Genomic DNA, 11,762 nt, shown 5'->3' with positions numbered 1-11,762 from the left:
TCCCGGTGTTGACTGACTGCCTTGGCTGAGTGATAAGCCAAAACGGGCTCGGGCACGAGGCCAAAGTGGGGACAGTACTTCGTCAGGATAAGATTAATGAGGGAGGGGGCACGGATTCAGGACTTGTCTTGCATCTGATTTCTCCCGGCGCAACGGTGACACTCGTCTCGCGCACTCAGGGTCATTCTGCTGCTTTTGGGCAGGCTCGCTGGGTTGCCATCTGCCTCAGGACGCTCAAGACGTTCCAAAAAAGCCCGTTCCCTGGAAAACAGACATTCCAGCCTGGAGAATTTGGCAGCTCTCTTTCACATACAATATCCTTGGTAAAGGAGATTTTTGGAACTTATAGCTCGCACTGCTTGCTGGTAGTGGCTGTTTGCCTACAAAATAAACAGGACCAGAATATGCCTCATTGCAGTCACACAGTGGGTTTTATTTTTCTCTGACATTTCAGGAGGTGGTGCAGAAAATGAGGCTCTCTCCAGAGTGAATCACGCAGTGGCCAAAGAGGTCTCTGTGGCTGACAGTAAACCGTGTGACCTGCCCATTTCCCAGTAAGGATCCAGCGCTCGGCGCCAGCGCGGGACAACAGGGGAAGAGGGAGCGAGGACAGGCAGCGGGGAGGGAAGGCTCCAGAGAGAGAGGACAGAGGATTTGGTTTGGAAATGTCCCTGCGTGAATTCTGAATGCATAAAAAAAAAAAAAAAAAAAGCAAAGTTTAAAAAACACCAAAACAGCTAAGCCCCCCCCCAAATTGAAGCCAATCTTTCTCTGAAATGACATCATTGCATACCCCGAGCAGCCACAAAGCATGACAGCTGCCACGGGCTCGACTTGGGAAGGATATATCACTTCCCTTTGAGAAATATGGAAGGTATTGTCTGTAATCACTGCCTGGCTCAGGACAGGCAGGGGGACGGCTCTCTGCTCTGAGATCCTTCTGCAGCCTTTTTGTTTTTCCCGTGGTCTTTCACACAAATTGCACGACTCCAGGACGCTGGAGGGCTCTCCGCAGTGGCTGCGCACATCCACAGGCATTAGGCGAGGAGGTCAGGAAAGGATGGAGCTGGCTGAAGAAGCCTGATTCATGCGGATGTGGCTGCCTGCAGCCCCGAGGTGACTCTGCAGTGTCCCCTGGTGCCATCTGTTCCTGGTGGCATTCACTTCTGGAAGTCCTGCTTAACCCCACGTGTGCTGAGCTCCAGCTGTCTTTTTTCTCCTTCCCTTCTTCAGCCAGGTACCAAGAGAAGCACCCAGGGGCTTGTTCTGTGGAGGGCATGGACATGGGACAAGCCAGCAGTGCTTCATTAGAGGCAAGCACACACACGGGATTGTATTTCACAGAATTATCTCATCTTGAAGTCAAAGCAGGTCATCACAGAGAAGGAAGAAACTAAATCCCCTGCAGCAGAAGATGACTAGTGTGGTTTTTGAAGTGATGCAGTACATTTCATAGGCAGTGGGAGCTTTGCTCTCCATGACTGAAAGAGGAAGAAAAGAAGATGTGGTCCCCCAGAGACTTGCTTTTGTATGGTAAATGGCCTGCGAGAGGGTGCACGCATCTGCCTTGCAATAGGCACAGCTGGTTCCAGAGGAGTTTCTTTCCCAGAGAGAGAGAGAGCAGGGCACAATTCCGCCCCACAAACGGCACTCTGGCAAAAAGATGGACAAATGCCATAGGAATCTGAAAGATATATTATTAGGATATGTGCAGCTCATATTTCATTCTTCCAAATGTCTAGCTACATTAATGAAACCCATGTTTCATTGTTTCAGAGGGTTTTAAGGCCAAAGGGACCATTAGATCATCTGGTTTGACCTGGGTAATATGGGCCAGAGAATTTCATCCACAGAGACAAATAATGTGTGTTTGATTAAGTTCAGTTAACACAGTGTTTCACCAAAACAATAGAAATGGATGCACTTTCATAATCCATATTTTTAGGAAACAGCTTACCATTTACATTTTCCCTTTGGGATTAGGAGCTCAGCCTTTATTGTTCTTTTAAACGGCAGCACTGCCCACACTGGTGGCCTGGCCACGCTCCCACAGAGGGGGAGGATGAGGAGCAGAAGCAACAGCAACATCACCCAGCTCTGCACAGCATCACCCTACAGGACCACCAGCACCACCCAGGTCAAGTGCATGGGGCTGGTGGGGTCTGCCCACAGCACACCTCAGTCCATGGAGCAAATCCAACCATGGGGATCCTCTCCCCCAAAACAAGCTCAAACGAGCACTGCAAATGAGCTGAAGACAGTTCTGCAATCTGCTTTTTTATATTATTATTATTAGCAGAAACAGAGTGGAATCTACTCAGACGTTCTGGCCACGAACAGAGGAAGATACTTTGAAATAAAACATCATTATTATGGCTGCACATTTCAGCTGGCGCTAGATTAAAACTGTTGCACTGGGCACTGCACAAGGAATTGCTGGAAACTGCGAGTAAATGGCAGAAGAAGACTGATATGCTGGGAAAACCAAAATATCTTCAGTACCACTGGAAATTATTAAAGCTTTGACAACATTCTTCATGGCATCCCTCTCCTCTTTCATCAGCTATGGAAGTGATCAGCATTTTTTCTCATTTGAATTTTGGCAAAAAGCTGCGTTTTGCATCCCACAAAAGAATATCTCGTGTTATTATTTCCTTTTCCTAAGTTATTGAGTGACAAACGGAAGCACAAAGAGACTTTCCCAAGGTCACACAGGAAGCCTATGGAAGGGTCTGGGAATCAAAACCTGAATTTCTGTGTCTGAGTCCATCATTGCACTCAAAAGAGAAAATAATAAATAAATATATAATAAAGAAAAGGTTATTTGCTATATGATATGCTATGCACATTCCTTTGCCTGAATAGGATATATTTAGGATAGGAGATAATTATGAAGTTAGGAAGAGAAGCAGCTAACAATGAAAGTTTCCCAACTATAGCCCTACTTTCAGCTGTTTAAAGGGGAGAGGAAAAGTGTGTCACAGGCTGCAGTCACTGCTGGTTGTCATCATTGTCCCAATGAAACCCACGCGAATGAGTTGGGATCGTGAAAGAGAGGTGTTTCTGGACATCACTTGTTGTATGACATTTCTTTTCCAGACTGGTACAGATTATTTGACCAGAGTCTTTTGGTAACAGAGTTGTTCAAGATGCTCATAGCACATAGTGGAAAACAGTGATTATATTGTCTTCTTTTTTCCTTTCCTTTATGAGCCTCCTTTTTTTTTTTTTTTTTTTTTCATCTTGTGGTCCACATTACTCATGGACTGCAAATGACTCCCAAGAAAGCCACAGTCAGTGGATTCTCCCTCTGTCTGTAAAAACAAGACTGGATCTGACCTGCTGTGAGGGCATCACTAGCAGCTTTTTTTTGGCTGGAAACTGGCAGAGAAGTCGGTTCACATACACACATTGCCACCCCTCAGCAGGTTTGTGTTGCAGCAGCATTGCAGCGCTCCCACGGGCACTGCCCATGGCTGGGGCTGAGCACGACTTCTCCGACCACCTCGCTATCTGCTGTGCTACGTAGGTATTATGCATTTAAAACAACAAGAGGTATAAATTAAGGAGGGCACAGAGAAGGACTAATTAGCAGTAGGGAATGGGGATGGCAGAGTTTGGCCCCTCTCATGGTGCTGAGCTGCTCAGATGTGGTGAAGACAGGGCAATGGAAAGGGTTCCCGAGACAGCCATGAGGAAAATGCCATTACAGCCCAGGATTATCTGGTTTCCAGTCTGCAGCGCTGTGACCTCAGCTCCATTCCCTGCAGACTTAACCCGGCAATGCTAATTTAGCACCAGCGTCCTGGTTGGCAAACTCAGCCGAAGCTGTTCTCCTCCCTGGTGGAGACCTGAGTCACTCTGAGGGCTGGGAGCCGGGTGGAGGAAGCAGGGAAAGGTGTCAGTGAAAACAATCATCATTTGTGCTAATGTGCCCTGGGTACAGGGGGCTTTGTTCTTCCCCCAGCTTGCACTGAGACGAGAGACTCACCTCTGCAAAGCACAGGCAGCCCCTTTGCCAAACGGTAGACCGAAGAAAATAGCCATTACCACCAGATGCGCCTTTAAAGGTGGCAGGTTTTAGCTGTTCTTAATCACATTAGAGGGGCAAATTAATTTTAAGTTATCGCAAAAGGTGACAGAGTTGTCTTGCTTATGAACTGCTGCTGATTCTGTGTGTACTGATCTGTCGAGGAGAAAAGAGCCAGAAGCCTTTATTGGCTTCGCTGTGCCTAGCGAAAGTGTCTGCCCTCTTCCAGAAGATAAGTTCAGCCTTGTTTATTTTCCTTTTAGCTATTCAGAAAGCCCCGTTATGTGCCGCACCAGACAATATCGCTGTGCCTTTAAAAAGGAAAGGAAGTGTGGTCCTGGCAAACGTAACTGGAGCAATAAAATATAAATCTTTGTAATTGTTGTGGAGACAGAAAGCAAAACAAACTGTACTTAAGTACATTGTAAGAAAATGTCAGAGATTTGAGGGAATGGTCATTAGCATACGAAATCATTTATCTCCCATGAGTAAGTGAGTTGGACAGAGCCCAACCCATTTAATTTTCAGTATTTTTCCTTTTGGGATTTCTTGGAATGTCAGAACTACTATTTTTTCCTTCAGAAGAGAAGCCTGGCTTCAAGGCTGATGTTCGGAGACCACAGAAACAACCCAACAGTGTCAGCTCCCCCCGGCCTCCCCGCACTGGCTGCGGGTGCCAGCGTGCACAAGCTCCCATGCAGATGCCCTGTCCACAACATCAGGCCCTGCATATCCCATAGGGGCTGCTCAGAATCGTCACCCAGCTCCCAGGAGACACACACCGCCTCCTCCATCATCACCCCCGCCCATCAGGGCTGTCCCCAGGGTTTACATTTGCTCAACTGAAAATTACAGTTTCTCGTAGATTTGTAATCCCCACTGCATAAATGCAGCCCAAGAGCAGCAGGATCCTTTTAGCCTCACCTCAGACCACCCGCTGTTTAGCTGGTCCCGCTGGTCCCTTCCCTGCCGGGAAGCCTGCCTAAAAACCACTTTCACAGATGGGCACTTCTTCACCGTGCCTGACTCAGTGTCGCCCCACCACCAAAACATCTACTTTCTGTCTTTATTGAAAAGTTAAATTATGAAGGGAGGAAGCTTCGGGGAAAAAATGTGACGTGAAAAATCTCCACTCTCTACCCAGGTCATATCAGGTGATGGATGAAGTGTCCCTCCTCCCTTTAGCCCCCATCTTCCAGAAGAGCCAAAGGATGGAAATAACGTTGGGGATGGGGATGGGGATGGGGATGGGGATGGGGATGGGGATGGGGATGGGGATGGGGATGGGGATGGGGATGGGGATGGGGATGGGGATGGGGATGGGGATGGGGATGGGGATGGGGGTGAGAAAAGGGAATGGGTTGGACCTGACAGGGAGCCCCACAGTTGGTTACATAGCTGACAGCTGAAATGCATGAAGTTATTTGAGACAGTTATGGAAACATTTGGGTACCCTGAACTTCTCCCTGCTGGATTCCTGTCCCAGATGGAAAGAAAATGAAGTTCAGATCTTCTGGGATTAATATAATCAGAGAATCTGGGGGGAAAACTCGTGAGTCGTTTTCCTTCTCTCTTTGATGAGAGGGGTGCCTCCAAAGTTAATGAACTGCATCCCTCACAGTAGGCAAAATGATATCACACGTGTTTCAGAGCAAAGCAAGCTTGGAGGTACCATGAAAAAGGTTTATTCTTTTAATTATAGAACAGGAAAATCATGTTTCAGCTCTCTAGTAAGACTGTTTCTAGCAAGAAAGTACTGAACAGCACTAAATGCAAATATCTTTTTTTTTTAATAAGGTGGTCAAAAGGTCTAAGGGGAAGCAGGGATTTTGGAAGTATGCACAAAGTCAACAGTGCAGTTAGCAATGGGATAGTAAGATTTCACAGCTCTGCTTTGATCAGTATTTCAGAAAAGTGAAGCCATAGTACAGAACGTCCTCTGAACTGAAACCAAGGCAGGCTTTGTCTTTTATCTCAAATATCAGCTAAGAAAATTAGAATGATATGAAAATGCTGAACTCATTACATTTTATTTGTGGTTTTACAAAACTGCTGCAGCAAGGCATATGGTTTCTTAATGAAGGTAAAAATTGTTGGGACACTCTACATGCTTTGTAGGGTCTATGAGTGAGCCAAAGAAGTCATCATCTCCCCAAAATTTGAAGCTGCAGGCACTTATTAACTGCCCTTGATTTTTGGAGCATAATGGTGGTTTCACTTTCTTTTTAGAAGAGACTTTGAGTGCCGACAAACTTTGTTTTTCAGCTTAATTATTTTCTCCTTCCTCTCATTTTTAGTCCTTAATGATTTTACTTCTGTGCAAAAGTCCTTGTGATGTCTGCTTGAACCAACATGCAAGAAAAAAAGTACCCATCCATAATTTGAAGCAGACACAGCTTTGGTATACATAGCTTGGATTGTACCTGAATGTTGTAGTATGGACCTCCCTTCAGAAAATTGTTACTGGTGCCTTTGGTGACTGATGGATTTGGGTCAGACCTACCAGTTGTACAATAGAAATGTATTTGCTTCTTGTACACCAAAATGATGTCCATCACCTGCATTTTCTTAACAAAGTAGAGAAAGCCTTGTCTAGGTAAAGGAGATCCTAATCAGGTCAATCAAGTATGATGTTAAGAGCTTTAGCTAACACTTTTCTACCTATTATTTTTCTTCTAAAGCACTTTGCCTCTGGGAAATAAAGTTTTTATTAATAAATAATTAATCACGTCTTGGAAATTTTCTCTGCTTTCCTCTTATTCATGTCAACGTATAATTTCAGATAGCAAAACACCTGCCATTCATCTTCTTATCAGAATACCAGGTGACCTACAGCTGGCTCACACTAAAGGGACAAATCTTATCCTCACCTTGCACGAGAAGACCTCAGCCTGCACCACAGTGCTGGTCCAGATCCAGGCCTCTCAGATGAAACAGGAGATCGGATGGAGCCAGAGGTCAAGACCTATTTGTGTAATTATGCAGGGTCTGTTGTTCTTAGCAAAACCACCAGACCTCGCCAGAGAAGCCTCACCCAGGACACTTCTACCCTACAGGAATAACACAGCAGAGCAAAGAGTTGCATAAAAATCTGTTTTCTCTTCTTTAAAGCAAGCTGAGATTTTAAAATCTTTTCTGACGCTCAGCATCTTTGTTTTTGCCTGAAGTGATCTGCAAACAATGAGTGACAAAACCAAACCCATCCTGTGGGCAGCAGCCCAGCCTGGCTGGGGAGAGGATCGGTGGGCGGTGGGGAAGGTCTGAGCTGTCTCCTTGGCACTCTCTGGTTTCTAATCTACAAATTTTATCAATTCCTCTGAGCAGCAGTACCAGACTAAACAATTACTGAGCACACCGTGGAAAATAAGGAATGAGACTGTCTCACTCTGCGGAGTGGTCCCAGTGGATGCTCAACAGTCCACAGCCTTCTCCAGCAATCTCAAGGCTCCCCAGCAGTGGAGGAAAACCAAAGTTTGCTGTCCCAAGGACAAGGAACACTTCTATAAGACACTGAAGAAACGAGGGAAATGGTGCTGGGATTGGGGTGGGATGACAATGCTGAGAACCTGAGCAGGAAGCTTTTTGCATCACAGACCTTCCCTTGACACCAGTGTCAAGGTTTTCAGGGCCACTCTGCTTTCTCCATCAACTAATTTTCTCTGGACTTTGCTAGAGCAAATATTTCTACATTGCACCAACACATTGTCAGGGAAATAAAATCCTGCATTTCTCAGTGCTATTATTGACACCAGAACTGCCCCGTATTCATCCAGTGGGGGAAGCAACCAGCTCCACCATGCTTGATCATCTGCAATTGGGCTGCTCAGCAAAATACCTGAAGGAGCAGTTTGCAAACGAGTTTAATTAAATGTAGTTTGAGAAGTAATTGGCCTGGCAATAATCCTGAACAGAAAAAAGAGATTAAAACGATCTGGTAAGAGGAACAGTTGGCAGTTATTCTCTGGTCTCTCGCTGAGATGCATCCCCAGCGAGGAACAGGAGAAGGAAGGCTGGTACAGGGCAGGAGAGCAGCCAGCTAAGCTGCTGGTTTGCTGTGTGCTGTGCTCGGACACAACCTCAGACTCTGGCCTTTCCTTCCATGTTACTTTCCCCAGCCCCCTGGGTTGAAGAGCGCTGTGGTGGCTCTCGCAATTTGCCCACGTCTTTGCTAGCCTGGATTTTTCCAACAGCAGCTGATTGACTTAAGATCTCACTTCTAACCCCAAACCAAACCCTGAGCATGACCAGCTCCAGGGAGGTTATTCCAGCCTGGTCATCCAGACAGAGAACAGCCAACAAACAGAGGAACAAAAAACACAGTTGTGTTTATCTGGGATGCTCCAGTCGTGGGTGACTAACCTCCCCCTGCCTTCAGCTCTGGGATGCAGCGTGGCTCGGTTTTGCTCTTTGCAAGCTGGCAGGTGACGCTGCAGCACCACAACTCCCTTTTCCACCTCAAGCCCTTTTTGTGCTGAGACACACCACCACCCTGGGGCCTGGCTCAGCAAGAAAACCCACAGCTCCCAGCCCTCAGCTGCACCACAGCGGCTCCAAACCCCTCCATGCACCAGCTCTGCACATTTCTGGATGCGTCTCAGGATGCAAGACTTGTGGGAGAACATTATCTGGGCTTTTTGTTTGTAAGCTTCCTGATGCAGTTAAGCGTTATTTCTCTTATTCATCTTCCTGATGTATGTGGGAGCATTATCAGCTAGTATGAGTCTCCCTCCTTTGAGATATTGAAAATATTCAAAAATATTCAAAAGCCATCTGGACATGGTCCTGGGCAACCTGGTGGTCCTGCCTGACCAGGGAGGTTGCACCAGATGACCTCCAGAGGTCCCTTGATACCTCAACCAGTTCTGTGGTTTACAGATGAAGGCCACAGATGAAAGCTGTACATAATTTTTCCTTTTTTTTTTTTTTTTTGGTTACAAATACATTTTTAATCAACCCATAAAATGATTTTCTTCTTCCTCTTCCTCCCACAGCTTCCTCCAGTTTCTGGTTCAGGGACACCAAAGGAACAACAGCGCACCAACTCTATGCCCTGGGAATCCACTGTAAACTTGGGGACCCAGCAGTCCCCAAGATGACCCCCTGCAACTGTTCTAGTCACAGAGGTGCTGTAGGCTGAGGCAACACAAAGCTTTTACAGATGTTTCTGGGGGGGGGGGGGAAATGAGGAATTTTACTTTAAAACTGCATTATTTGTGGGTGGTGGTGGGAACTAAAGCAAGGCTTCTGGAGGGGTCATCCATAAAAATGTTTCTCTTTTCATTCAGAAAAAAAATTGAACCTTCTCCTCCTTTGGAGGAATTTTATAATAATGAACAATGTTTTCATGTATTTAAACAACTTTTATTTCATTATCTTTTAATCATGGGGGTTTCATAAGAATCTCCCTGTAGCCCGAGAATCCAGTTAAAACCTTAGTGTCCATACATTTTCCATTGCAGATGTTTTGGAATGATAGAGGTCTTTCGCTAAGGGTTTCTCCACAGTGGAAAATTTATTAATGCTAATTAACTGCACACCAAATAGTGATCCAGTGCTTGGATCCAGCTCACCCTAGCCTCCATTTGCTACTCTGTTGTGCACAAGTATTAATGCCTCTCAAGTGGCAAGAAGTGCTGACCTAGCAAAGCCTGTAGGCAGACGCAAAAGTTTAACAAGCTGAAATCCTCTAACTTTCAATAAAACCACTCCCAGGTTTGGAGTTAAGCGTACATTTGGAGTCTTCATTGTGCTATTGCCTACACATAGAAAATAAAGCCAATAATATAGATATATATTTTTTCCCCTTTGGCTTCTGTGGTACTTGTGTCATTGCGATGTGGCGATAGTCAGTTTTTTCCCCTGTAGCATCATGCTGGCGTGTGCTTGTTAAAGAGTTTTGTATCAGCAGGATATGCCCTCCTGAAGAAGCTGAATGTCATAATTGGATTATACCAAACGGAGCATCTCTGTTATCAGTGTTCTTGGAGGCACAGAGAGGCAGTTGGCCAAGGGAAAAACAAGCCAGGGAGACTGCCCAGCAGGACAAACACAGCTCATGGTTCCCATCACGGCTCGATATTAATGTACATTGATTCAGGCACGCTTTTACCTGAACACAGATTCTCATTTTGCCAGAGAGCTACTGTGGTTTTTTGACTTTGGTTGATTCTCCATCCTCAGAAGGTAAATGTTCGGTGAGGTTGGTGCTCACTAAGGATCCATGTCATTTAGCCAAGTTTTAATAAAAAAGTCTGTTACTGTGCTCCTTCCTGGTAGAAATCTATGTCTTGGTTCCCTGTTCACAAGAGTCCACATTTTTTCTCTAATCCAAACAAACTCATGAGAATTTACTTCATTGTAATCAGTTTTGATAGAAGTAAAAAAAAAAAAAAAAAAAAAAAAAAGTCCAGAAAGAAAAGTTAAAGGATGAAAATTCCCATGAAACAAAAAGTCTGTGACAGCAGAATCCATATAAACAAATAAGAAAAGAAATACCTCATTTAATTTTAGTGGGGTGCCATGGCTTTTCTGGCTTGGCTAAATTAGCTGAGAGCGTGAGTCCCCATGCAGTCCCATCCCCGTACAAACAGAGGAAGTGGTTTCCTGGGAACAAAGCCCACATGAAAGTTTTGCTGATGGCACTTCACTTCCCGTCGTTTCCTCTTCTCTTCACAATTCACACGTAGACCCGTCAGCAGGACGAGGCACCTGGTGCCCGGGTCAGATTCATTATCTCATGTGAGAAAAGATGTGGACAACAGTCTGTTGGTGCAAACAGAGTCCCACCACCGCTCTGTTCAATGCCTTCCAAAGTGGCAGAGGGTCATCACAGATTTTTTCCAAATGGGCTCTGTTGCACTAAAAGGTGTCTATCTCAAGCTCAGAATTGTTGAATCTAAAAGCACTGTTGGAGCAACCAAATGTCTATGGTGTTCACATCATTTTTGTGATCTCACTAGGATCATACAAGTCCAAAGGATAAGGCCATATTATCAGTTTCCTGACCTACCCAATCCTTTCTCTTTAATAGAATATATTAAAGACTGCAGAAGGATTAAAGCCTAGTCCCTTCCAGAAGCATGTTTCTCATGTCATGGCAAAGATGAAAAGACTTTGATGGATAAAAGAACCACAACTGCTTCCCTGAGGTCAAGACTGCACCCAGAATATGTGGGTGCAAGAGCAGGGATGTGCATGTCCTCTGAAAAATAGTACTTAACAGTGGTTAACAACAGGCTGTTAATGGAACCACATGATATTTCATCAAAAAGAAAGATAGCATCATAGGATTGGACGTGAATAATTGGGGAGCTCATAATCAAAAAGGTTCTATTTCCAAATCAAGACTAATGTTTTTCATTATAAAAATGAGGTGGTTTTTGTTTTGTTAATTACTTTACATTAAAACACTGAAAGTCTACATTTTGCAGAACCATGAAGAACAACACAAGGAAAGGTACTCTGCTGAACACCTCAAATGTTAATAATCTGCAGGTTTTACAGTGGTTTATGTCTTGAAAATTAAGCTTTTAACATATGTTTGAAGATTTAAACTTCAGCTGTTTCAGTTAATTAGAAAGCTTAAAAAATGCAACTTAATGAATTCAGTGTTTGTTTACGTTAAACTGTCAAGGAGTTAAGCAATGAAAAAGTGTGATTTGGGGAACATCTGATTGCAGCCCATGTGGAATTCCATATGCCAGAGAAGCTGGAAAGCATTTTATTGAACCAT

This window comes from Netta rufina, assembly GCF_964035555.1.
Source record: "Netta rufina genome assembly, chromosome: 13".
NCBI lineage: Eukaryota > Metazoa > Chordata > Aves > Anseriformes > Anatidae > Netta > Netta rufina.
Note: the sequence above shows the minus strand (reverse complement) of the source record.